Genomic DNA, 6,951 nt, shown 5'->3' on the forward strand with positions numbered 1-6,951 from the left:
TGCTTTATTTTAGTGTGTAAGTTGAAGGTGTACACGGAGCAAAGTGTTGCGGTTCGAATCTCATTCATCACATATTTTTTAGATCTCCCCTCCTTTAGCTTTTCCTGCTGACATTCCTTCCTTTTCACCAAAATATATTTTCTTTCCTTTTTTCTTTCTTAGTTCACTTTTTTTCTAATGGTTTTTTTGTTAATTTATTTTATTATTGTTTTCAAATAATTTTTTACATTGTGGTTTTTAACTTCCTTTTTTAATATTTTTTCATTAGCCTCTTTTTTTTCAAACGGTTTTTCATCAACTTTTTTTTAATGTTTTTACATTAACTCTTTTTAATGTTGTCATTAGTTTTTTTTAAAAAAAATAAGAAGTATTGTGTTCATATAGTGTGTTACTTCTATTTTATTTTATGATCGATAGAAACTTTACTGTAAAGGAAAGTCAGCACCCACTACCTTAAAATCCTAGATTCGCCACTTGGTGCAAGTTACTTCTCCAAAATTGATCTTCGGTCCGGTCATCACCAATTGAGGGAGAGGGAGTGTGACATTACCAAGATGGAAATTTGAACAAGGTATGACCATTTTGAGTTGTTGCTATCGAAGCACACGCAAGTGTACGCGGTCTCACAAGTAGTAAAGTAACTCTTTTCAGAGATGGATTATCGAACCCAAAGGACTTTAATTAGGCTCTTGCTAACCTTTCAATGAACTAAATAAATCGCGTGTGTTGTAAAGAGTTGATAATTTGTTACTTCTAATTTTAAACTATTGTCGACTACTACTAAAACAATTCAATGATTTCACTGAGATTTAACCAAGTTAAGATGAATTCCAGGGCTATAGCATTTATAGATGTCAGATATAATGTTCTTTACTTTGGTATTCAATGGGTCATTAAATTAATAATTTACAGAATTAATATTACAATCATGGTCTTCCAACCTCTAATTTCCTACCTTTGTTGACAACCTAACTACATCATTGAGGACACCCTTGACTGAAATTAAAGGATGTTGTTTCTCAATCACATCAATTTTTGCTCAGTCTACCTTTGGTCCTTGTTTAGACACTTTGTGGCCCAACACGATCCCCTCCTTCACTAGAAAATGACATTTTTCCTAGTTTAGGACAAGATTTATTTCTTCACACCTTGTTAAGACCCTATCCAAGTTTTGTAAATACAACTCAAAGGATTCCTCAAAGACTAAAAAGTCATCCATGAAGATCTCTAAAAAATCCTCCACCATATCATGGAAGATTGTCATCATGCACCTTTGGAAAGTTGTAGAAGCATTGCATTGTCTGAATTACATAGGCTTGAAAGGATATATCCCATAAGGGCATGTGAAAGTGGTCTTCTCTTGGTCTTCAGGAGCAATGGTGATCTGATTGTATCTCGAATATCCATCCAAGAAGAAGTAATACTCTTGCCAGCCAACCAGTCTAACATATGATCAATGAATGGCACTAGGTAGTGGTCTTTCCTAGTGCCATCATTCAGCTTCCTATAATCCATGAGAATGCACTATCCAGTGACTGCTCTAGTGGAGATCAACTCATTTTTTCCATTGGTGATCATAGTCATCCCACCCTTTTTAGGAACACACTGGATTGAGCTTACCTACTTGCTATCTAAAATGGGGTATATGATTTCTGTATAGAACCAGTTGATTATTTTTTTTCTTACCATATCTTTCATTATAGGATTCAACTTGCACTGTGGTTGTGCAACTAGATTATGCCCCTCCTCCATGAAAATTTTGTGCATACACAAAGTTGGGCTAATCCCATGTAAATCAGCCATTTGCCATCCTATTTCTTTCTTTCACCCTTTGAGCACCTCTAAAGCTTATATAACCTGCACTTCAGACAAAAAAGAAGAAAGGATTAAAGGTAAAGTATTATTGACACCCAAAAAGGAATACCTGAGGTGGGATGGAAGCGGCTTCAACTTTAATTTAGAAGCTTCCACAATAGATGGTTTAGGTGAAGGACCCAACACTCTTTCTAATGGCTCCACGTGCTTTTTAAACATACTTAGATTGGAGATGTCTAATATACTTGACAATTCTTTTGCTTCAACATCACCTTCAATATCTTAACCCAATAACACTCTCTCCAAAGGATTATTTGCTAACACACATTGTGTTACAACTTCTTTGTCTATCACAGTTATTCCAGACAGCTCCACCAAAATAGCGACTTCAATACTTGGTAGACATCAAGAACCTCTACCTTATCATATGCTAACACAGTCAATCTTCCAGCAGCTACATCAATCAATGTTCCTCCTATTACTAAGAGTGAGCTTCCCAAGATGAAAGGGACCTCTAGGTCAAGCTCGAAGTCTAGAATAAAAATGTCCACATAGAAGATAAGAGATGCCACTTGGACTAGAACATCCTCAATTATACCATCTAGCCTAGCCACAGAACGATCAGCCAATTGCAGCAAAATCGTGAAAGGCTTGGATTCTCCCGGGTCTAATTTCTTGAGCATAGATCTGGGCATCAAGTTAATACTTACACCCAAATCACAAATCCCTATAGCATTGCTACACTTACTAATAGTTACCTGCATAGTCAAACTCTCAGGATATTTTTGCTTGGTTGGGAGCTTGACCTTGTTTAAAATTCTGGAACTACACTCCTCAGTGAGTTCCAATGTCTCATATTCTGCCTTCTTGTTGGCCACCAATGTCTTTTACATATTTAGCGTACTTTGGGATAACCTACAAAATATTAATCAAAGGTAAGTTAATTTGCACCTGTTTTAACATATTGATGAATTTCAAAGCACTCCTCCTCTTTCTTCTTTTTGAAATTTTATGGAAATGGAGGAGGTGGTTTTACTTTTGTGTCCCTGTCAGTTCTTGGCAAACTAGATTCACTTGCTTCAACAACCAGTTCTTTACCTTTTCCCTCAGCAACTTTGTTTTGAGGAGCCAACTCAACTAATGGACGACCACTGCAGATACAACATTCACCTGCTTGAGATTTGGGTATGTGTTACCTGGAAAACCACCTTACTGGCGAGAATTCTGAGCACTAGCTAATTTTCTAACCTGCTTCTCTACTAAATGACTTTGGCGAACCTCTCCAACCAACTTAGCTTGGTCAATCATGATTTATTTCAACATATCCTCAACACTCATATTTCCTAATTTTCCTATTTGTTGGATACCCTGGCCTTACTAATTATAATATTGTCCACCTCCTTGTGGTCTAAATTGGGTTTGCCCATGGTGTTGATTTTTATGATTTCTCCCCCATGATAAATTTGAGTGGTTCATCCAACTGGGGTTGTAAGTATTACCATAGTTATATTGGCATCCACCCCTTTGTGCATTACCCATAAAGTTTATCGATTTTAGATTTTCTCCACAATACTCAGACATATGTTCACTGCTACCATACACCTCGCACCATGTAGTTTGTTGTTATACTACATTTACTGCATTCTGTTGTTGCCCCAATGCCAAGTTATTAAAATGTGTAGTCATCATGTTTTGCATCGCTAATATTTAAGCTGTCAAGGTTGTTACAGCATCAACTTCAAACATCCTTGCCTGTATTTGTACCAAGGGCATAGAGCTCCCTCCATTCCACTAGGAATTTCCCTAAGATATGTGATTAAGCAGTGAATAGAGCTCATCATAGGTCTTCTTTGGAGCTTATCCACCTGCAGCATAGTCAAAAAGAATTTTAGTGTTCGATTCCAACCCTTTAATGAATATATGGACTAACACCTTGTTAGCTTAATTATGGTCAGGAAAACTAATAAGTAAAGATTTAAATCTGTTCCAGACTTGGTAAATATTTTCTTCAAATTTTTGTTTGAAACTCAAAATTTCACTTCTTAGATTTGTTGTCTTCCCTGACGGGAAGAATCTAATCACAAACCTTTGGGCTAAATCATCCCAAGTAGTGATTGAATTTGGAGGCTCCGATGTGAGCCACCTTTTTGCTTCACCCAACAGAGAAAAGGAAAACAAGGTTAATCTCGCATAGTTCGGTGACTCTCCAGTTGGTGTATAAGTGCACTAATCTCCAATAAATTTTGTAAATGAACTTAGGGATCCTCATGTGGAAATCCAGTGAACTGACCATTGGTGTGCAAGAATTGCACCATATTCTACTTCAGTTTAAATCTACATCCAACAGGCGATTTTTGGATGTTGTTGGTCCGAGGGATTGCCATATCCCTAGCCGTTCTTTCTCCCATATTCGTGAGAACCTCCAAAGGTACCTCTTGATCAAACTCCATGCTGATTTTTGGCACAGGATACTGTAAATCCACTCTTCTCCTTTGTTGATGTAAAAATCTTTCAGGCTCAGCTAGCGGCTCCACAATTTTCCCACTCCTGTCCAGTGTACTATTTAAGGGTACCTGCAAAAAATCACATCTAAGATCAAGTTGTCAACACTAGCACAACTAATAAAGAAACTTTAAAAAGAACCTATTGCCGAATTTAAAGTCCCCGACAACAGTGCCAAAATCTTGTTGCTACCAAAGCACACGCAAGTGTACACGGTCTCACAAGTAATAAAGTGACTCTTTTCAGATCTGGATTGTGGAACCCAAAGGACTTTAATTAGGCTCTTGCTAAACTTTAAATGCACTAAATTAATTGCGTGTGTTGTAAAGAGTTGATAATTTGCTACTTCTAATTGTAAGCTATTGTTAACTACTACTAAAACAATTCAATGATTTCACTGAGATTTAATCAAGTTAAAATGAATTCCAGGACTATAGCATTTATAGATGTCAGACATAATGTTATTTACTTTGGTATTCAATGGGTCATTAAATTAATAATTTACAGGTTATAATCATGGTCTTCTGACCTTTAATTGCCTACCTTTGTTAATAGCCTAACTACATCATTGAGCGGACATAAACATGAATCAATAAAAGTGCATTAATATTATCATCTTGTTTAATAACCAAACATGGTGTATAGGTATGTGTCACGGGCATCCTATACAATATGTTCCCTAAATTTCATGTTCTATCTCCTAACCATCTTTCAAGTTCAAGGTAAATAGCACATTCATCCTAATATTGGCCAGATATTAAAATGATAAAATCAAGAATATAAGAGTAATCATAAACAAAGACCCATTATCAACCAAAGAAAATTAGTATTATACCATAATTTTATGGCTACAGCCCTAGAATAGGGAAATTTTATCACTCATAGTTTCGATTACAATAATCAAAGTAATTAATGACATTCAAGAGTAGTTAAAATGAAAGAGAAGGAGAAAAGTAACCCTAGAATTGTTATTCCTTTGTTCTCGTATGTAATCTACAAAATAAAAATACTAATGCCTAACAAAAATTATAGGTGTGCTATTTATAGCCTAAAAAAACTATGAAATTCCATAGATGGCACTGACATCCGCGATGCAGACTTATTTCATTCCTTCACAGTTTTTGCATCTTTACTTCCTCAGCAATTACACTCAGCATAAGCTAGGTCCACGATGCGGACCTAGCACAGACTCTTCTATATACACAAGGGTTTTCCAGAAAATTCAGGCCTTTATTCCTGAAGCATAAGAGCAACGTAGAGGTGCTCTTATTCATTATAGATTCTGCACTTTATCTTCCCAACTTCACTCTTAAGCTCCAACTTTCATCATAATGGCTTTCTAAGGTCATTTTTCTTTGTTTAGCCCTGACAATGTCTAATCACATTGGTTATCTTAAATAACATAGAAATAACTCTAAAAAATGAAATAAACTTAGGAATTTTTTCTCAAACTCGACTACAAATATGGGTTATGTTGTCTATTGGACGCATAAATATGCTCAAGATCATGAGTTTTTGATTATGTCAATTAGGTTGAATAATACTCCCGCTATTTTCACGAACTTGATGAATCAAATTGTCAAACAATACCTAGACATATTTGTGGTGGTCTTTATTAATGGTATATTGATTTATTCTCAAATTGAAGAAAAACATATGGGCCATGTGAGAATTGTGTTGTAAATTTTAAGGAACAAACAACTATTTGCCAAGTTAGTAAATGCGAATTTTAGTTAAGGTCTGTGGCATTTCTTGGTCACATTATTTCCGGTGATGGTATCATGGTTGATGCGAAGAAAATGGAGGCATTGAAGAATTGGCCTAGACTATTGTCTTCTTCGGATATTCCTAGTTTCTTGGGCTTGTGTCACGATCTAAGCCTAAAGCCTAGACGTGACATGGTGAATTAGGAACCCGAAAGTACCTCAAACAATCCTCTTAGCATTCTTTTAGCCTTTCATAGGTAATGACAATAAATAAAGAAGTAGAAAATTATAATAGTAAATATTCCACCTACATATGTCCAACAATACCTCTAACTTTTAGATTTAACGGGGCCAAGACAAGTCTCTAGCTCACCCTCAATCATAATAGAAAGAAATGCCATAGTAAGTGTCTAAAGATCTCAACATACTATAAGCTAGAAAGGTAAAGGAGTATTGTTCCTGGAACATGGGAACTCACCAAAAGTAGTCTTCAAACGAAATCTCAACATGGTGATGTCATGTAGGCAAAAGAGTATGCGTTAGTACTTTGAATGTACTAAGTATGTAAGCATGCATTAACATTGAGGAAACATTAAAACATTTATGTAATATGAAACATAATACAATGCCTGCATAATCAATCATATAGATATCCTTTAAAATATTTATTTTGTGGGAAGATGACCATAACAGACATTTAAGACCATGAGAGCTATTATATGGAATCTAAAATAACCCCTACATTGGCCGGAGAGACTACTTGTCGGGTAGAACTCCGTTAACTTCATTCATTTCTTTAACTTTAACTTTAAGGGCTTTCATGGATCCATTAGCCTAAGCCTACAAGGGCTCCTATGTTGGCACATATTTAATGAGACAAAGGGTTGCTACTAGGATTTCCTTACCGAATCCCACCTCAATGACCCAT

The sequence above is a fragment of the Solanum dulcamara genome, chromosome 12 (assembly GCF_947179165.1).
Source record: "Solanum dulcamara chromosome 12, daSolDulc1.2, whole genome shotgun sequence".
NCBI classification, from domain to species: domain Eukaryota; kingdom Viridiplantae; phylum Streptophyta; class Magnoliopsida; order Solanales; family Solanaceae; genus Solanum; species Solanum dulcamara.